The 21,951-nt window shown below is 35.3% G+C and overlaps 1 protein-coding gene across 8 annotated transcripts in view; it reads left to right on the forward strand.

Annotated features, from left to right (window-relative positions):
• The first annotated feature begins 3,144 nt into the window (after positions 1 to 3,144).
• The window catches only part of CNOT4 (CCR4-NOT transcription complex subunit 4), a 148,111-nt gene continuing 129,304 nt past the window's right edge, over positions 3,145 to 21,951 (forward strand). For 4 of the 8 annotated variants that reach the window (XR_012508076.1, XM_074366991.1, XM_010947499.3 and 1 more), the window contains exon 1: positions 3,145 to 3,374. The gene's annotated coding sequence lies outside the window, so the exon portion shown is untranslated. The remainder of the gene's footprint in view (positions 3,375 to 21,951) is intronic. The other 4 variants (XM_010947501.3, XM_010947502.3, XM_045511005.2 and 1 more) reach the window with 1 other exon arrangement.

Here is a 21,951-nt window from a genome sequence, read left to right on the forward strand (position 1 = left end):
ACAGAAATATTTTTGACTAATTCTTTTTTAGTTTTTAAAAATGCATAGCATTATACCCAATATATCATGTTATAATTTACTTACTTATTCTTTACCTAATAACATATCATGGACATTCTTTCAGATCAATGTATAGTTCTTTACCTCTCTCTTTTTAACATAGTTGTGTAACATCCTAGAGAATGGAATTTTAAAAGTTGAATTAATAACTTCCCCAGTGATGAACATTCAGTAGCACAGTCTTTTAAAAATGTACATTAGATCATGCCTCTTTCCTTCAAAGGCTTTCCTGTTCCCATGGAATAGGGTTCACACTTCCTACCGTGGCCTGCAAGGCTCTGGAATGATCTGGCCCTTGCTTCTCCTTAATTTGCCTTACATCCCACCTCCCCTTGCTCACCATAATCCCTGCTAGCCTCCCAGTAAGTTTTTTTCCACTTCATGGTCCTGTATATTTTCTACTCTTAACCTGAAAACATCATCCCTATCCTCCTCTTGCTTACCAATCTAAATTAGGTTCCCCTCTTAAATATTCTCATAACATTTTGTAAACACCTTCATGGTATTCATCACCAGTTATAATTATCAATAAGAGATTGCATTTATATTAATATACTTGTTTTTATTTAAATGTCTAATTTTTTCATCTCTACCTCCTCCACTAGGCACTTATACCTAGCACAATACTCAAAGGCAAAAGACATTTATTAAGTCAGTATATGGTATGTTCTGCACTGAGGAATCATTAGGCAGCTAGGTAATAGAATTTAGTGTTAACTAACTTTTATGTTAAATGTTACATGGATAAGTCTATATGAAATCATACATACAACATATACATATATATGAAAAATTAGTAATGTAGTGTAAAAGGAGCATTGGCCTGAGAGGGAAATGACTCTGTCACTAATTAGTTGGTGACCTAGGAAAAGTCATTTCTTCACTATTAGTCTCCAAGAATCAACGACTGTCAGCAGATGTGGTATTGCCCCCTAGTGTTGGATATTGTGGGAGGTACTACTGATCTTTAGAAGGGAGGGGCCAGGTAAGCTAGGCTTCCTGCAAAATGTAGGACTGTTCCTCGCATGAAAAATTATTTTGTGTCCCTCATGACTTTTAAATACCCCAGTTAGGCGAAAAAACTGTATATAATGATCCATACCTAAAATCTGATCTATTTTACATATGAACACAAAGCTGTTTTTAATTTTTACATAATTCTAAAGTAAATGTTTTAGGAATGCATCTACAATGGTCACTGAGGACAGATAGGTGTTGTCACCAAAGGTGGCCAAAACACCATACCTGTCTGTGTCAGTTGGTATTGTAGCTTTCATATTCATAGGGATTTTATTTGTAAGTGCTAGCAAATGATGATTTGATTATATTTCTTAGACTAGTCAAGTCTGAGCATTTATATATTGAAATACAAATCACTGTATTATAAATTGCTTTCCTTGTACTTTTTATATCATATATAGGACATTATTCTGATTTAAAACAAAATCATGTATGTAGATGAAATCATAAATTATTCATGAATTTCATTTTAGGCTAAATAAAAGAGACATTATGAAGATACTGCTCTTAAAAAAAGGTGTGTTAAATAAGATGACGGATTAGATGATGACCAAGATCCTTTCTAGTTCTTAATATGGTGGTTCTAATCTTAATTTTGTTCTTTTCATTACTTGGTTTATATTCCACTATAAAATTGGTAATATAAAAAAATAAACACACATTAAAAAAACACATATCTCCTGACTGTTTAGACAGTTACCTAAAGGTGGTGAATCCAAACGATTTCCCAAGTTTCCTTGCTAGGTAGTAATTTCATGATTCTATAATTTCAAATTTGGGGTAAATTGTGAGCTTATTACATATTTTAACGTTTCACCAAATAATAATCTCTAGGCTTGATAGTGAAGAAACCAAAACACAAAGAATTTATGTATTAAAAAATGAAATGAAGTCTTCTTACTATGAGACTACGTTCACAGTTTTAAAATTGCAACCTTTCCCCCTATTCTCTTTCTGTTTTAAATTTCTCATCAGTTACGATATACTATGCATTTTAATTATGTTTTAAAATTGTCCCCTCTGTTTTTTCCCTCACTCCAATACCCACACTAGAACAGACACAGGAATTCCTAGAATAGGAACAGGGAATTTTATGTTTTGCTCACCGTCGCCTCCCTTTGTATAGAACAGCGCCGGGCACATAGGAGCTCAATGAGTATTTGTTGTATGAATGGGTGAAGAACACACGCAATAAGCAAAAGCGACTGCGTCGAGCGCCAACTGCCACCAGAATTCTAGGAGGCATGCGGGAGGGACCAGGAACTTGACTGATTTTTTGAGAATGAGGACTCCTCGGCGCTCAGAGAGATTACGACTGCATTCTTAGATTCGTTGGAATGCACTGATGTACGAAGGGTTTGTGAACTCCGCGCGCACAGCTGTGCAGGCTGGAAATCTACCTAACAATAATTTGCACCTAAACCGCGCAATGTTCTCAGATTACATCCTTAGAAACACATTTTTGTAAGTGCATGGGTCTTCCGTTCTCTTGCACGTCTGAACAGGACAATTTAGGTTATTTCTTCACTGGAGATAAACGGTGAGAATGGTATTAAGGGTGGTGGCTCCAGAATGCGCAAACACGGGAAACAGGTTAACACTCACTTTTCGCAGAGGCCAATTCAGTATTCAATTCCCACCCAGATCAAATCCCGCGCTCCTCCTACCCGCAACCTGCCTCTACCCCGCCCTCTTTAATACCTATGGTAGGCGGGGCAGAGATGTTCTCGGCTCCCCCCAAATTGGTAAATCCCGCCCGGAGTTTTGGTTTCGCATATTTGAGCAAACACCGAGGAAACGGAACCACTAACGAAGGCCGCAGACCAAATGACAGCGGAGCAGCACCTGCGGGCGGAGAAGGAAGCAAAACATGAGGAAAGTCAGCGGCGTAAATGCCCACGTGAGGTCGGCGATCCCATCTGCCCTCGGAGTGAGAACTTCAACTCCCGGCTTGCAGCTGGGCGGTTGCCCTCCGAGGACTACAACTCCCAGGGTGCTGCGGGAGCGGCCGCCAGCCGCTCCGCCCGCCCCTCCCCCGCCCCTCCCGGACGGATCGGCGTGCGCCTGCGCACGGGAGGCCGGAGGAGTCTTACCCTAATGTAAGATGGTGGCCCGTCTGGCTGTGGAACCCACCGAAAGCTGAGAGTCTCTCTCTCAGCCGTAAAGGTCGGACTCACTGAAGCAATCAGGCCCGGTTCTGAAGAGTTTTTTCCCCGACACTCGTTCAGTGGTCTCTTGTGAGGACGCGGCAGCGCGTGGAGTCGGCTAAGGGAAAAGCGAGGCAAGGCAGGCGGGTGAGTCTATGCGGAGCTGGGCTTAGGGGAAACCCGGGGCTGACCGGCTACGAGAGAACGGAGGCTTCGCTGGGACTGTGCAGGCCGCACCCCCTTTTCTCCCCACCCCCCGCCTCATCTTCACCCTCCTTCTTAGTCTTCCTCCTCTTCCTCCTCCTCCTCCTCCTCCTCCTCCTCCTCCTCCTACTCCTCCTCCTCCTTCTCCTCTCTACGCCACAGCAGTTACCACCAGGAAAAGGGAGCGGGGCTGAAAGCAGCGCGGCGGCGAGCACCGACTGCTTCGAAAATCTCTTCAATTGGGCAGCCGAGGCGGCTTCTCGTCTTCAGCGCTCTCCCCTACGTTTTTGTAGGGGCAGGAATCTTAGGTCTCAGGACTCCTTGTTTTCCTAGCCCTCTTTTCCCTCTCTGACGTCCTTTCCCGGTGGCCCCCGTCTCCCAAGACCAAAGCCATCACTTCCACTCTGACCCGTGTTGTTGCTGCTCATTAATCTCCCTGCTCCTTGCCCACTCGTCCTGCTGCTTGTTTTTTGCTCCGCTGCTACCACTCTGGAGTTAGCCTTTGCCCCCCTCTGGTGCTTGCAGTCAGCCCCCAGTCTGCTACCCTAGAGCTGCTTCCGATTTGCAGCCTTTCCTTTAACTACATCTGTCATTTTAAAGCTGCCCCTTAAGTACCTAGATTATGCTGCTGCTTGTTCTAACCCACCTGTTTCACAGCTTTCTTGGGTATTGCCCGTTCCTTCCCTCTTTCCTATGCAGATTCTTTCAACATACCCTTCCAGAAAAAAAAGGGGTGCCCCGTGTTGGCCCCAGAAAAGTCAAGGAAGTTGGGAAGTGAATGAAGTGAGGTAGGATACTATTATACATTCTGAGAGAGGATCGTTTATTCAGGCTACTCCAGAGAGGAACGTCTTCGTTTTACTTCCAGTGATCTATTTGTGGTTTATTCGCTCTGTTGAGACGTGGGGGTTTTTTTGTTTTTGTTTTTTTCTCTTTCTTTTTCTTTTCATTTTTGCCCGGTTTCTCCATGCTACCAAGCATTCTTCTGAATTGCCTCTCCCAGAACAGTTAATGTGGGCTTTGATTATACCAATAAGTATAAAGATAAATCTGCCCCACAACCAAATTCATCTGTGAACTCCACGAACAAATATAAGTAATATTTTGATTATATGCAAGTTGTGTGTGGGTTGCAGATCCTTTCCAAACTGAGAATTGATTATCGACTCTGAGTTTTATTGATGTTCGGCTTAATTGATGACATATTATATTTATGGTTTGAGTGGAAATTTCCTTTCCAGCTAATTTCAGGCTTACTTAATGTTTTTGGATTTGGGAAATTCTTGGATGGTAGATATCTGAATAAACTGCCTTCTCTTGAAAACCATTAGGTATGTGTGCAAAAGAAAAATAGATTTTTTTTTTTTCAAAACTGAATCCCTCATTTTTTCCATAGAAGAGAAGGAGGTTGGGAAAAGAAAGCTGTGCCCATGTAAGCATTTGATGGCCCTCACTGTCATTGTTTACATTAAAAAGCAGAAAACTAGAAGCCAGCGATGGCTTATGATGTCTGTTTTGGTGAAAGCTAAATTGAAATGTACTAATGGCATAATGGGAAGAACGAGTTTTTGCTATAATCAGACCATTATGAAATAATTACCAGGAAAGCAGAATAACATAGATCAGATACATACATCTCAAGTTTAAAGATAAATAAAACATTGTGTTCTTAATATATATGAAAAAAATGTTAAAAGTCATAGTAGCAATCTCATGCACTAATATCTCTTATTTGCAAAAGTAATATTACCTCAAGGGTAAATACAAGTACATATAGTTGTTTTAATCACTTTTGGATATTATGGTATTATTGTGATTTTTTAATAGATTTTACCTGTAATACTTGAGGAATCTTAGTTTGGCTTTATATTCACTTGATTGTGATAAATGGTCTGTTTTATCAAATGTAAACTAAGTTAGAAAAGCTGTTTATAAAACTTCATTTTTTTCCTTTTCAGCCATGTAAGCCACAATTTGGGGAAACTAAATAAATCCTTACTCTTCTGAGAATTCTGGAAGCAATTTATATAGCAAACTTTGTCCTGTGCTATAACCTGAGGTTTTGGGTTTGTTTTTTTTTTTTTTTTTTTTTTTTTGATTACTTACATTTAGTTTATCAGTAGGAATATATTTAATACAGTTGATCTTCAACTCTAAGCAAAAAATATATTTCATTTTTCTTTGTAATACACTGGTGGAGAAGTTTTCCACTTTGAATAAGCCTAACACAGGTTTAGAAACCCTTGGCAGTCGTACTTGGCTGAATTGTAAGCAGTGTGTTCTAGGAGAGGACTGTTTGGCAGAAGAGGGTAAATGATTTTAATACATCTTTTGTAAAGATATTTTGCCTCAATAAAAACATTCACAAGTAATTTTCTCTATTCCATATTTTTTTCCTGCAATCATTAAATTCTTAGTTTCAGCACTCTTGAGGTCAAAATGAATTTATTTTGAGATATTTAACATGTCTAAAGAAGATATCTAAAGTTCTTTGACATTTTGATAGGAAATAGGGAGCTGAGATTTCAAAATCTTTTTGTATGATTTAAGTTTTTAGGTGTAACATTATGAACATTGCAGCTTCATAATTTTGTGGGGTTTTTTTTTTTTTTGGTAGTTTGGAATACTTTCTGTCAGGTTCAGTAGTTGAATTCTTCAAATGAATAGATTATTTCTATAGGAAGTTTTTTGAACATGAGTTACTTAAGGTTGACTTATTGTAAAATTTGTTCTCATAAAGTTCCGTAGACAAATTTAAATTTTATTAGAATGAGATGGTTATAATCAGATGGTGAAATGCAGAAAAATTGGTAATGCCCTTCAACTTTAATTTGAATGGGAGCACTAGTGATAACTTACAGTTCATTACTCTGTAAAAGAAAGAGGGTGTTGCTTAAGGGTGAACTCCTTGCGTTAAGGAAGTTTTATTCTTAAAATGATTTTACATGTATTAAGAGAATGAAAAAATACCTTCTCAGTTTAAGCAGTATGATTTTAGAAGTCTTCCCTTTCCTTCACTACTCCTGTCTTTAAGGTTAAGGTACACTCTTCATTTTAATTTTTTTTTTTTTTTTTTGGTGCCTGCAAATAATACTCAATTGAATCTACTTCAACTCAGTGTTACTATTTTTATAGGCTATTCAAGTAAAATAGAAGGTTTTAATTTGTGAGAACTTGAGCCTGTGCTGAAAGTTCAGTTAGTTTTCTGTCATTAAGTATAGTACTGTCTTGACTTTTTGTAAAGGAAATTACATTCAGCTCAATTTTTCTAAAGAAAAACAGTAGGGAAATAGGTTATAGAGAGTTTTAGTGTTCTAAAAATAGTATAACTAGAATGTACTACATACTTTTCTCAAAGGATTTCTTAATCTAAGTGGAACTTGTAAATGGTTTTCATCCCACTGGAATAGCATATATTGGATAAAACTTGTTAACACATTTTGAGATTTAAAAAAATTTTGTGTTACCTCAGAGATGTTAGGATAAATCTGCAAATGCCCGTTCTTAGATAAAATGTGACAATACTCTTGATATTTTAAAGGTTGTAATTGGTAGTAATATTTTTTTCTCAGAAGTTGAGAGTACACAAATTATAAAGATGGCATAGTTTACTCATTTAATGATTCAATGAAAGAAGATAAGTGAGACTTTTAATCTAATATTTAGTGGTTTTTCTGAAGGAACTGTTTCAGAATTGTTTTTAATCTCATTGTTATGTGGCCTTTATTAAAAAGATTGTGTGGTAAATGTCAACTTTTTGAAATGTAGTAATATTAATCCAGTGGGTTATGTCACATTTCTTTTTCATAGTGTGAGTCTTTTATTTTTTGATCAGAAAGTAGTTTATAGAAGACAAAATTTCAGCATTGTTTTGGCCCCTTTGATTAGCTTTCCTGTAGCAGTTTTTCTTTTACCAGAAAAGAGAAATTACATGCTACTAAAAAGAAGATGATTACTTTTACTTGCTAGGAAAATGAAACTTTAAAGATAGTGCAAGTACAGTGCAGTTTGAGTATGAGTTTATTTTTCTCCTGAGGAGTTTATTTGTGAGGATAGTTTCATTCTTCCTAAACTCTGTGTATACAAGAGACTTGTCCTGTTTTAAACTTTAATTGCACTGGGTGATGGGCAGATGATTTATTGCTATTATTATGAACTTTGCCATTTGTATATGTGTATATGTCAGGATATCTGTCCACAATCAAGTATGTTTTTTTAGTTAATTAAAACCTTACCTCTTGAGTGTTTAGAGAAAATATAGAGAAGGGGAAATCAAAATAATCAGATTGGTTTGCATATATATGCCTAAAACCAGTTTGGGGGAAAAAAAGTCAAGGCAAAGAAACAGTGTAATTAGAAGAATAAAATACCAACATTTAAAGATAGTAGGTGTTGTACTACTGCTTTTGGAAGGAGTTAGTGAATGATGTAGGGAAATAACGATTGAATTTTGAAAAGTAATTATGGACAGGTATTAAAGCGGTCGAGCATTTTTTAGCAGCACAGACATACATTGACATTAAGCCAAGTATCTGAAATTTCTTAAGCATATTTTTCAGTCCTAGGAATAGAGAGGAAGTGTTCATTTTTCTGATTATTTGAGAACCTGCTAATTCAATCCCTGTTAAAGGCAATAGGTGTCTTCAGATTGTGAATTTCTTGAAATAACATCGACTGACTTGTGTTACTGAACATTGATTCTTCTTATTTTCTGCCTTTCATATATTGCTTATGGTTTTTATTCCCCCTCTGGTGTTTTTGATTTTCAGTTGTGAATATTATAATTGAATGAAAATTTGAAATGTAAACAGTATTTCTTTTGGTGGTAAGATTAATTTTTCTTTCATGGAGATCTCCTCTGTTTTGATTAGATTTTTTTCCCCTCTGATTTTTAAATTCTTAGTTAAGAATTAGGATCATGCAGGTTCCTTGTCAAATTAGACCTTTCCAGAAATTTTTTTCTTACTTTAAATGGGGACCTAGGTATTTATTGGGTAAAGAAAAATATTATGATATATCTTGGTTTTCTCATTTAAAATGAAGTAAGGACATTATTGTTTTTTTTTTTTTTTTTTTGGAGGAGGAAGGTAATTAGGTTTGTTTGTTTGTTTGTTTGTTTATTTATTATTATTACTTTTTTAATGGAGGTACTGGGGATTGAACCCAGGATCTTGTGCATGCTAAGCACCCACTCTACCGCTGATCTGTACCCTCACTCCTGCTCCCCCCCCATATTAGTATTTAAAAAAACTTATTAATGTGAAAAGTTTTAAGCAGGAGTAGACATGAACTTCTATGTAGCTGTCATTTCAAAGGTCATCAACTCATAGCCAATCTGGGTTCATCTTTACACAAATTAGTTTACTCCTTGTCTCCCTACTCTTTGACCTGGATTATTTAAAGCAAATCCTAGTCATCACATTATTTCATTTGTACTAGAACTCTTTTGACATAAAATATCCTTTTTTTTTTTTTAAATCCGTATTATTCAATCACTTTGTCTAATAGTATTTAAGTACTTATTATAGACCTACTTCTTGGGAAATGGCCCAGCCTCTTCTAATAGTTTATTATCTTGTTGGGTTTACTTTCATAATAGTAAAACTAGCACTGTTCAAAGCATTATACAAGTAATGCTTTGATACATAAGTCTGAGTCCAGTATATATAGTCTGAGTCCAGTGTGTTAGTATAAGGTTATCTTTAGACTAAAGTTTTAGGAGTAGGGCTTCCTTGAGAAAGTGGGACTTGAATAAAGAACATGTACTATCTGTATAGGCAGAGTGTCTTCATAAGGAGAATATTCCATACGTTACATGTAGGGCATGGAAGCAGTAGCATACACTTTGGTGGGGACTGGCATGATGTGAGAGAGCTGCAAGGAATCTGATTTCAGTGGAGTAAGTTGTTAATTTCTGAGAATGATGTCAGAGAAATTAGTACACTACAGTCAAGCTAGATTATGAGGTGTATTTAGTGTCAGGTTGAATCTGAGGTGCTAAGTGGTAAGGAGCCAGTAGAAGTTTGTTGGGGGCAGGAGAGGACATAATGAAAGTGCTCTTTAGAAAGATTCCTCTTTCAGTAGTGTGCAGCATATTTTGAGGTTGGCAGTGAGTGAAAAATTAATGTGTAGGCCACTGAGGTAAGGCACCATCAGAAAGAGATTGGTGTGGAAATTTTACAGTATTTGGTAGCTAATTGAGTCCATCTTTTCTTTAGTCTCTTACATCTAGAAATGGCACCAAGGTTTTGGGGAATAGAAAGTGAAGAAATGTAGCCCATTTGTCTTTGATAGTAGACTGTAATTTGTTATCTAAGCACAGCTTTTGGAAAGGAAGTGATACATGATTACTCAAATAACCTCAAAAAATTTCAGCAGAAAATAGCTATCAGTGTTTTCAAGTAATTTTAGATATTTACTCATTGGGAAATAAGAGTTTGGAAAATGCAGAAAATCTTTACTACATGATAATGAAATGGAACAGACTTTATTTGTAAAAGGGAAATTTATGCCTCATCTGCTTCTCGTGTGTGTATGAGTTCAGAAAGAGTATTAAGAAATGTATATTTGAATAGCTTGTAACCAGTATATATTATTGGATATCTTTAAAGCTTAATAATGACCTGATTAAAGCAGAAGGAATGGCAGAAAACTCTTATGAAGTAGGGCAATAATATTGTCAGCCCCAAGCTCCCTTAAGGATGAATAAGGATAGGTCAGCAGGCCAAGGAAGAATGTAGGGACATTATTAAGTGAAAGTTTATTCTTTCATTTATTTTGATCTACTTAGTTTTGCAAAGGCATTGTTAGAAACAGATCTGGTTAAACAACAGCCATCTTTATTTTATTTGGATTTTTTTTTTTTAAGTTCTGAGACCCTTTAAGTTATTCTTTTCTTTGTTTTGGTTTGTTGACTCTTCATTAAGCCAACTTCATCTCTTGTGTATTTCTGGATAGCATGCTTGCTTTTTTTGTGTGTGAAGGAAAATTTCATTTTTTATCTTAAAGTGGGGAGGGGAGTAGATTTCTTTTTGTGGATCTATAAATAGTAGACAAATTATACTGTATTGCCATTTGTTCTCTTCCTGCTTCCCTTGGTATCACATGTATTTCCCTCTTTACAATACTTAGCGTTTGGATCTCAAGAATTCTCACAATTGAGTCTGAAACATCTCAAGCTTAAGGTGCTTACAACTTCAAAATTAAGTTTATCTTAATTTACCAATCATTTTTTCCCCTCTTATTATAAAAGTTATAATCTACCATAATGCCATAGGCTTTTTGGGTACTTGGGAAATATTAATAAGGATAAAGATGATGATGCAATATAGTGCATTGTTGGGAAATATCTATTTTTCATTGACATTCCCTCCATCCTAAAACCTCCTTAATCCTAGTAATGTGACAGAGCAATTTTTGACATTTTTTTCCTTCTTTATTTAGTGGGTTATGTGTGCTGTCTAATCTGGTCACTAGAATAGAAAGCTATTGCCTTCTCCTTGGGTATGTTTTAACAGAGTCTTTAATGTTTTAATTTTGGATTTAAGAGCAAATTGAGATTCCTTTTGTGCAGGAGAATCTTGAGGAGGATTATGCTTCTTTCTTATTGCCATCCAGTCTATGTGGGAAAGAAATAAATATCAAATATGCAGTATAGGAGAACCTTAGTGTCTGAGAATATCTTCAGTGGTAGCTGCCACTCCATTCTTTTCCCCAAGGACTTTTAATTTAATGCATTGGAGTGTGGAGCCACTTAAAAGTGTTACAGTGGGTGGTGGTGGGGAGAGAAGAAAATGGCTCCGTACTCCAAAAATCTCTCCTAGATTTTTATAACTTGAATTAATCTCAATTTATTAATATTTTTCCTTTTTTTTTTTTATTCATAAAACTCTTGGGAGAGAGCCCTTTTTGTGAGTAGCTTTGGGGGTATCTTGGGTAGCCAGGAGGGTAGATGCATTGTAAACCTAGGAAAAGGGAGGAGAGGCAGAAAATAAAGTGGAAGACTTCAAATGCTGATAATGACCACTGTGCGTTTTTGCCTAAGGCATTGATGGTGCTGGCTGCCTTTGGCTACCTACTAGAGGTTTTCTTCTCTCAGGCTGTTAGTTGGGAAGGCTGTAGACTTTAGCCTTTTCTAATCAAACTGTTGTCCCTGTCCAGGTTTGTACATTTTAATCTCCAGCTCAAAACCTGACAAGTTTTGTCTTTTCTCTGACAGAAGGAAGGGGGAAGTGGGAAAGAGAAGATAACGATATGTGTGATACTCATCTGCGCATATGCTGGTTGGATTACTTTAAGATTGCTTTGTAGAGGAACCTCTTCCTTTCTTTTTTAATTTTACATAATCAGTAATAAAAGACCTTCATGAATTTACTAAATGAATCCTTAGAAACGTTTTAAGAAGTCCTTTAGCCATAAAGTGGGTGATAGATTGAAGGGTACTGATATGTTAGATGCTTAGTGGTACTTTTTTTGGAATTTCTTGCTTCCACTAAAATCTTTTCTGTCATACTGGGCCTAGTCCTAGATGTGAATTTTGCTTCTAAAAAGTAAAGATAGTAGTCTTTTTTAAAAGGTAGTTACCTTCCCTGCATTGTATTCAAATCTGTTTAATCCTGATGAAAACAAGTATGACAGTAAAATACTTTAATATAGCCATGTTAACAAAAGAACATTTGTTAGTCATGTGTCACCCTATGTTTTTTTTGTCATGCCCAGCAAATATTTTCAGCAGCTTTGTAGAACTCTGAATAATAATATATGATGTGTTTGTGTTTACAGATTGTGCTTTTTATTATGTAGTGCTAAATTCTGCAATTTTAAAACCTTGGTGTTATGTTAAAGGAAATACTGCTCTTAGAGTAAAGGGCTAACTTAAATGATACATTTTTTAAATAGTTGAACATAGTTTTCATTAGCCTATAGATTTCTGTGTAAGCCCTTGAACTCCCCTTATTTTTATTTATTGGTTCTCCTTGGAGTATGCAGTTTATTATGGAACCAGACTGCCTGAGTGTGAATCTTGGCTCTACCACTTACTTTGTCAGACCTAGGGCAAGTTACTTTACCCTGTCTGGGTATCATTTACGGAATGGCGCTGTTAGGATTGTGTGGGATAAATGAGTTAATGTATGTGAAGTGCTTCAAATAGTGTTTGTCACATAGTAAGCCCTGTGTAAGTGTTTGCTGTTTTTATACATTTGAAAGAGTAAAAGAAAACCACCTATTTTTGAAGACATACCTTTTTATTCAGTATACTTTTTTATGTCTAGATAATGGACATATATTTTCAGTAGTTGTTTGACAAGCTGGAAACATAGGTAATGTGTTTCACCAGATAATCAAAGGACAAGCCTACCTGGAATTCTTTTGAATTAGGGAGAAATGGAAAATGAACGTGGACACGTATGATAGAAAATAATTATGGAGTGTTTTGAACTAAGGCAGAGAAATTTAGATGAGTTTGATAAAAGGATAATCATTGCCATCACTGCAGGTCTTTTTTTTAAGTCAGGAGGTTTTTGATTTTGTTTTTGTTTCACTGAAGAGAATGATGTGTTTAAAATAATGTGTAGGGGAAGATGGCTTTGAGTGTCCTTGGTAGCACAGAATTATTTGATTTTATGTGGACATGAGGACTTTTTTGGCTGTTCTGTTCACTGATCTATCCAAAGTGACCCAGACAGTGCCTTGTAGATAGTAGGTGCTTAATAAATATTTATGGGATGAATGAACCTTAAGGGGGGACTCAGGTAACAGACAAGAACGAAGGACCCTAGCTAAACTTTTGGAATCCCTGCCTTTAAGAGATAGAAGCAAAAAAGGTATTATTAAAGGAAACAATTGGAGAGGTTAAAGGAAGATGGAAAAAGTACATCTCAAAAAACAAAGGAAGAGATTTTCCAGGAGAGAGCAGTCACATACTGGGATAGGAAGACTCAGGATAGTATCACTTCTACTTCAAGAAAAAGTGCAGCATTCAAGGAGAATGAGAATAGAGAAAGCCCTTTGGCTCTTGATGTGAGGATCACTAACCACATTAGAGCAATTTCAGTAGACTGGGGATGTAAATCAAATTAGAGGGAGGTTAAAGAAGATGGTAGGTAGAAATTGTAGGTAAAGACTATTCAGTAGTAGGTAATGGCTGTAAAAATGGCAAGAAGATAAATTATAATAGCAGCTTTCATAGTTAGTGGATGTGTAATATGAAAGGTTCTATTTATTGGAAATGAGAAAACTTGAGGCAGTCTTTGTACTGAATGTTCTTAAGTTTCACAGTATAGAAGGCTTATTATATGTGGTGCCTCAGGGCTCTACCACTTGCTAACTGTAATCTTGGGGAAAGTTGCTTTATCTTTTTTTGCCTAAGTTTTTTCCTTTGTAAATGATGGAGATCTATTTCATAGATCTGTGGTGAGGATTAAATTACTTATCTTTTTAAAACACTTAGACCAATTCTTGATATGTAGTAAACATTTGATAAATATTAGCTGTAACTATCATTCACTGCTGAAGTGAGGTAGACTAGGATTGGAGGCTAGAAGGGGAGTAATATGAAAATAAATTAATTATTGCCAAGTAGTGCGAAGACTACATGGAAAAGCCTTAGAATCTTTGCTCTGTTCCTTTTGCCTGGAGAACACTTTTCCAAATACCACATAGGTATCTCAACTCTTTTGTTCAAATGATGTCCTTTTCAGTAAGGCCTGTCCTGACTATTTACATTTAGCATCTAGGCTCCTCTCCCTCAGTATTTGCATTGTTTTACTTTTTTTTCTATAATACTTACCTTCAAACATATCATATAATCCAGTTACTATGTATAATTTGTTGTTGATCTCCATCTACTAGGGTGGGGATGTTTATTCCTTGTTCCTTGTATCTCGGGTTCTGGAAATAGTATTTGGTACATAGTAGGTGCTCAGTATATGCTTGTTGAATGAATAAATTATTTTACCATTGAGGTGGAGTGGATAGGGAAATGAGTTTAAGTGCTGGTGGATGGTGATAGATTTTTGGAGGAGAGCCATTTTTCTGAGATTGATGAACACTACATAGAAGCTGATCTTCTTAAAGACTTCCTCTTCTTTCTCACGAGTTTTCTGAGTCCATTTTGGTTCTGCTTTTCCTGGAAATCACTTGGTGAACCCATTTAGCTGAGGGAAGAAGAATGTAAGATGAATCTCTTTTTTTGCTGAAATAATTATATTTTACATTCGATTAGCAAATAAAAGCTTATATTTTCATGCTTATTAGATTCTAGGAACTGTTCTAACCTCTTTATATTATTTTTAAAAAGTCTACAACCTTACAAGTACAGTACAGTTTCCTTATAAGCCACCGATACAGGTGAATGAGAAGCCCTTTGCACTGGGACGGAGAGCAGTGCTTCCCCAGACTCTTGTCTCCTGTTGACAGGGAGCTTAGGATATTTCATCCCTCCTCTAGTGGTCACAGCCTTGACACTATTACTTGCTTGAAGTCCATTAGGACTAATCTTATTATATCTTTTATCTCTTTTTATGTCAGTTACTACCATTTTCCCAGGTGACAATTCACATCTTACACTTTAATCCTCACAAGGTCCTGAATGTTTATCTTTTCACTCCTCTCCGTCGTCTGCAAAATTTCTTGTATCCTTGTTTTTCTTTTTTTTCTCAACATTTCCTCTACTTTCTGCTTTTCCGAAGACAGTGCTTCCCCTGTGGTCCTCATACATGTTGGCTATAAAGTTTTTCATTTTTTTTTTCTTATATGCTATTATCAAGGTTCAGTGGGGAGTCCCATGCACTGAGATTTAAGGTACTTCCCATTCTGACCTCCTCCACTGAATAGGAGTTGAGGAGGGAGCCTGATTATATTGTTCATAAACCCTTATGTTTGCTGGTATCTGCTGCATTCTGAGTTACTCCTTATCTTTTCTTCACTTTTAGCTCCTAGCTTACTGTCATTCTTGCTAACACTACCCCTTTTGAAAAAATTCTTGGTAATTTCAATATATATCATCTGTGGTGCTTCTATTACTGTGGCTTCTTAAGTTCTAAAATTCCTCTTTAATGGTCTTGCCCTCCACTTCTCTCTGAAGGCAAATATTTGCCGATTGGTTTTCTTTTGATTCCCTTTCAGAGAGTTCTCTTAAACTGGGGTCAGCAGTCATATTACAAATTGTGATATTGTGTGTACGTTACTGTTGATATCAGATCTTTTCAGATTATGGTACTTAGTCTCTCTGTCTCTTGGTCTGAAGGTAGATAAAATGTAGATAGCTGTTTTTTCAAGCTGTTTCTTAGAATTCTGTTGTTCAGTATGGTACCCACATGCTACATTTTGCTGTTGAGCACTTGAGATGTGCTTAGTCAAAACTGAGATGTGTGCTGAGTGTAAAATAATGAATACATGTTGAGTTGATAATATTTTGGAGATACTGGGTTAAATAAAATTAATGACTTGTTCTTTTGCTTAATGTGGCTAATAGAAAATTTAAAATTATATATATGGTTTGCATTATATTTCTCTTGGACACTGCTGTCTTATACTTTCTTTTTATCCTAACACTTTGAGTTATTTTAACTCAGTGATCTGTTATATATTCACTAAATATGATTTTGATATTATGTTATAATAAGATTTCTATTTCTGACGTTTAATACTTTTGTGTTGTTTTCCTTCTTAGTATTTGCTTTCTCAAGCCTTGAGTTTTTTGTTTTTTTTCTTAATCATTTGACTTTTGCCATACTGTGCTCTTGGTACTAAATAGGCATAAGTTATTCTTTCTCTACATTGCCTGGAAGAATTTTGAAGGAGGATTTTTTTAAAAAGTATCAGATTTGATGTTTTATTTATTTCTTAATATTAGGACTATCAGTATTTTACAAATATTATTTTGTATATTTTACAAATCCTTCTGTTATTATTGTAAAATTTAAAAATTTAAAATAAAGGCAATCTACAGAAAGAAAATGAGTTGAAAATTTTATGTATGAAAGAAGACATTTTGTCTGCTTGTACATAAAACCCTACAGACAAATAAATAAGCAAAAACACTTGCACTGACGCAGTCTGCTGTCATAGGTTTTATAAACTTTCAGAAACTTGGAACCTAGCAGTCGTTATTACTCTTTATCCTTTCATATTATAATCCTTTAAGGATTTAAGTTTACAATTTTATTTCTATTACCTTTTTTGATCTGTTGAAAAAAAATTTATATGGAGTTCAGTGAATGCTTTTTTTAGGATTGAGCTATGAACTCTTTAAAACTAAGTGGCATATAGCTCTGATCTGGGTAGTTTTGAAGTGAATAACTGATTTGAATAGCTATGGATGATTAAAAGGGAGGTATTGACTTCTGAGCTTCAAAATATATTTCAAAAAAATAACCCATGATAAATTGTTACCATCAAACTATTAACAAAAATGTGTTTGTTAGGCATTTGAAAATTATTTACTGGAGAACTTATTCTCACCTACTCAAGAAAGTCCACAGTACATAGATACTGAAAATTATGTGAAGGCATGTTCACAAGAAGATTGTATAAGAAGTAAAAAAAGTTTGGGTCAACAAGCTTGAAAAAAATTTTTTTTAGATGATTGGAATTAATTTTTTAAAAGGGTTAAAACGACAATTAAGGGAGAAAAGATATTTAGAGAGAAAAGAACAGAGATAATAAGAAATGAGGGAAGGAAGAAGTGAGCTCACTTAATTTCACATTCTTAGATGCTCAAAGGAAGGATAACCTTGATAGACTCTGATAGATTGAAAGATTTTGCTGCTTGTCAGTTTTCTGGATCTTAGAATACCGTGAGTACCTTTTTGGTTCCTCCTAAGTTTTGAGGATAGGCCTGATTTCTGATGACTATGCAGACTTAGATTTGGGTTGATCCATAAGAATAACTTCTGAATCCATCTGTGCTATGTATATCAAATGTTTGTTCTCTTTTTTTATTGCTGAATAGTATTTCATGGTGTGGATATACCAAAGTTTGTTTAAACCATTTACCTGTTGATGGATATTTGGGTTTTCAGTTCACTAAGAGAGATGTCACGAACATTTGTGTACAGGTTTTTCTGTGAATGAAAGTTTTCATTTCTCTGGGATAAATGCCCAAGAGCACACTTACTGCTTCATCAGATAAGTGTATGTTTAGTTTTAAAAGAAACTGTCAGACTGTTTTCTAGAGTTGCTATATGATTTTGCATTTCCACAAGCATTGTATGAGTGATTCAGTTAGTCTGCATTCTACTCAAAGTGGGTGTGTGTTATCTTTCTTTTTTTTATTGTAATCATTCAAATAAGTGTGTAATGATACCTCATTGTATACATTCCCTTATAGCTAAAGATGTAGAATGTCTTCATGTGCTTATTGATTGTTCATATATCTTCTTCAGTGAAATGTCTGTTGATGTCTTTTGCCCATTTTCTAATTCAGTTTTTTTGCTGTTGAGTTTATATGTTCTAGATACAAGTTCTTTGTGAAATACATGGGTTGCAGATATTTTCTCCCAGTCTGTACCTTGTCTGTTCATCTTCATAGATTATTCACAGAGCAAGTTTTTAATTTTGGTAAGGATCAATTCTTTGTTCTATGTACTGTGCCTTTTGTTTCACCTAAGTAAACTCTTCACTTAGTCCTAAGTCTTAAGATTTTCTCTTAAGTTTTTTTTCTAGAAGTTTTATAGCTTTCCATTTTACATTTAAGTGTATGATCCATTTCAGACTAATTGTTTTAGGTCTTGTAGGATCTCCTTTCCATAAAGCTTTTAGAATAAGCTTATCTATGCCTGTAAAAAATATTTCTGGGACTTTTGCTAAGAATTACATTACATCTATTTCAATTGTAGAGATTGCTATCTTTACTATGTTGTGTCTCCCAGTCAGTGAACATGGTAAGTCTTTCCAATTGTATAGGTTTTCTTTGATTTTGTTCATCAGCATTTTGTAATTTTCAGTATACAGATCTTGCACATTTTCTTAGATTTATGTACCTAAGTATTTTATTTTCTTTGGAGTAATTATAAATAACATTTATGTAACTTAGGTTTCACATATTTATTATTAGTATATAGAAATGTGATTGATTTTCATGTGTTAATCTTGTATCCTGTGACCTTGCAGAACTCACTTATTAGTTCTAGGACATTTTTTGATAGATTGGGATTTTCTAGGTGGAAAGTTGTGTCATCTGCAAATAGGGGCAGATTTTTTTCTCCTTTCCAATCTGTTTGCCTTTATTTCCTTTTCTTAACCTATTTGCTGGCTAGAACTTCCATTAACTGTTGAAAAAGATTGGTGAGAGCAGCCACCCTTGCCTTGTACTTGAGTTTACAGAGGAAGCTTATAGTTTTCACCGTTAAGTTGTGATGTTAGCTACGGGGGAAGCATATACTTTTTGCTATTAAGTTGTGATGTTACCTATTTTTTTTTAATAGATGGTCTTTATCAAGTTAAGAAAGTTGTCTTCTATTCCTAGTTTACTGAAAATTTTTACTGTGAATTTTATTAAATGCTTTTTCTGTCAGTTGATATGATCATATAATTTTTCTTCTTTAGCCCTTTTTTCTAGTGGATTACGATTGATTTTCACATCTGAACCAGACTTGCATACTTAGAATAAATCCCAATCATCTTTTTATACGTTTCTGGATTTTATTTGCTAATATTTTGTTTAGGATTTTTGCATCTAAGTTCATGAGAAATAGTGGTCTGAAGTGTTTGTTTTTTTGGTACTGTATTTGTCTGGTTTGATGCCTGAGTGGTATTGGCCTCATAAAATGAGTTGGAAAGTGTTCCCTCCTCTTTTCTGAAAGATGGCATAAAAATAGAACTAATTCTTTAAATTTTTGGTAAAATTCTCCAGTGAAACCATCTGGGCCAGGGGAGCTTTTAAACTGTGGATTTGATTTTTTTTTCAATAGGACTATTCGGGTTATCTATTTCATCTTTATTGGGTTGTGGAGATAAGTGATTTTTTAACAATTGGTCCATTTTCCTTAAGTTGTTGAATTTATAGTATAAGATTCTTATTATTTCCTTATTGTCCTGTTAATGGCTGAGAGATCTGTAACTGATAACCTCCTGTTTCCTTCTGATATTTATGATTCCAGTCTTTCATCTTTTTATCTTTGTTAGTCTTGCTACAGGTTTATCAGTTTATTTTAAACAAAGCACCAGCTCTTTGTTTCATTAATTTTTCTCTATTGCTTCTGTTTTTCAGTTTTATTGACTTCTGCACTTTATTAGCTTCTTCCTTCTGCTTGCTTTGAGTTAATTTTCCTCTTTTTGTATTTTCTGGCAGTAGGAGCTAAGATTATCGATTTAAGACTCCCCCCCCCCAATGTAAGCATATTAATGCTATAAATTTTCCTCTGCACACTGCTTTAGTTGCATTTCACAAATTTGATATGTTGTATTTTCATTGTCACTTAGCTTTGTGCATTTTTAAAATTTCCTTTGAGTCTTCCTCTTTGGCTCATGGATTATTCAGTGGTATCTGTGTTAAGTTTCAAAGTGTATGGAGATTTATTGAGTCCTAGTTGGATTCCATTATTGAGAGAGAACATAGTCTTTTATGATATCAGTTCTTTGAAATTTGTTGATGTTTGTTTTATGGCCCAGGATATTGTTAATCTGGATGAATGTTCTCTGAGTGCTTGAAAAGAATGTATGTTCTACTTATTTTTGACTCCATATAGTCTTGCTGGAATACCACCTACCTTTCCCTATGCAACTCTTTTCTTACTCCCTCCCTATCCATTATTATTTGGTTCATATTCCTTATTGTTGATTTGTATAGCATCATTGACATACTTACTTCTTCCCCTTATAATGTTTTATTTCCCTTAAATTCTTTATGATCCATATCTCATTTGACATTTTCTATAGTTTTAAACAAAATTTAATATTCTTTGTTCTAAATAGTCACTAGTTTTTATGTTGGCAGTGTAATTTGTGCTTACACTGGTGGTAAATTGGTCTTGAAATGTTACTGCTCCAAGGTGAAATCTGGTGGTGTGTTTTTATTATTCTTTAAAAAGGCACTCACAAAGTATGATTCTCTGGATAAGCTTAGACTGAATAGGAATTATATGCTAAACATATTGCTGTGTATTAAATGGTAGGAAAATGTGTTTTCAAGGCACTTCATAGGACACAAGATGAACACCTCTGCAATGTTTCTAATAATACAAGACAGCATACACCAAATGCTTAATGGAGAATTACTAAAGGAATTCCGTAATGGAGTAAAGAATGTGGACAGGATATACTTGTGTGGTCTTGTGAAAAATGCAGTTGACCCTTTAACAGTGTAGGGGTTAGGGATACTGACTCTCCATGCAGTAGAAAATCCAAGTATAACTTATAGTCAGTCCTCCATATATGCAGTTCCTCTGTTTCCAAGATTCCTCAGTATCTGAGGTTCCACATACGCGGATTCAACCAGCAGCATATCATATAGTACTGTAGCATTTACTGTTGAAATTATTATGTGTATAAGTGGACATGTGTGGTGCAAACACATGTTGTTCAGGGATCAGGTGTATTTGAGGTGGAGTGGGAAAGAAAGTTGAAAGGAACATTATCTGTATAAAGGGACTACTGAACAAAAATGAGCATAGCCTTTGGGAGAAAGTGAGAGATGTTTTGTGAGGCAGTACAGTTAGTCGGTAGTTGATCTTTGAACAACTTAGGGTTTAGGGGTACATAACTTTACAGTTGGCCCTCCATATCCCTGGTTCCATATCCACCTATTCAACCAACCACAGATTGTGCAGTACCGTAGTATTTATTGAAAAAAAATCCACGTGTACGTGGACCCTTACAATTCAAATCCATGTTGTTTAAGGGTCAGCTGTACTAAGAAGGTAGAGAGAGAGGGTTCCTGAGTACCAAGAAAGAGTTTAAATTTGAGCAAGAGGCAATAGCAGATTCAAAGGTTTTATTCTGAAGATTGACCTGAAGAATGTGTTATAAAGAATTGACATACCTTGGGAGCTTGTTTGAAATGCAGATTTTAATTCCCAGCTTCAGACCTACAGAATCAGATTCTACATTTTTAACAAGTTACTCAAGTGATTTGTATGCATGATAAAGTTTAATAAGCACTGATCTGGAGGAAAATTAATCAAACAGAACCATATGCAAATTGGATTCTAGAGGCAAGAGATTTCATTTCGATCCTATATTAATTATCCAGTTAAAATGGACACCAAAGAGTATATAAGAAAGACGTATTAAAGGAATACAGTCAAGGATTTAATGACTAGGGTTTAGAGAATGGAGAGTGCTAAATCAAAGATTATGATTAAGTTTTAGCACTGGGCAACTGAAAACTGGGTGGGCCCATTGACAGGAAATAAAAAGCCTGGGTGGCATAAAAAGCTGTGATTATTCTTTACTCCCAGGGCCACTAGAACTTTTTGTTCACAGAAAATCAGCATAATAATAACATGAGAAAATCTTGAAAAAGGAATGGAAAAATTTTTATAATTCTGAAATCCTAAAATAAAGAGCATTTTCACTA

The sequence above is a fragment of the Camelus bactrianus genome, chromosome 7 (assembly GCF_048773025.1).
Source record: "Camelus bactrianus isolate YW-2024 breed Bactrian camel chromosome 7, ASM4877302v1, whole genome shotgun sequence".
NCBI lineage: Eukaryota > Metazoa > Chordata > Mammalia > Artiodactyla > Camelidae > Camelus > Camelus bactrianus.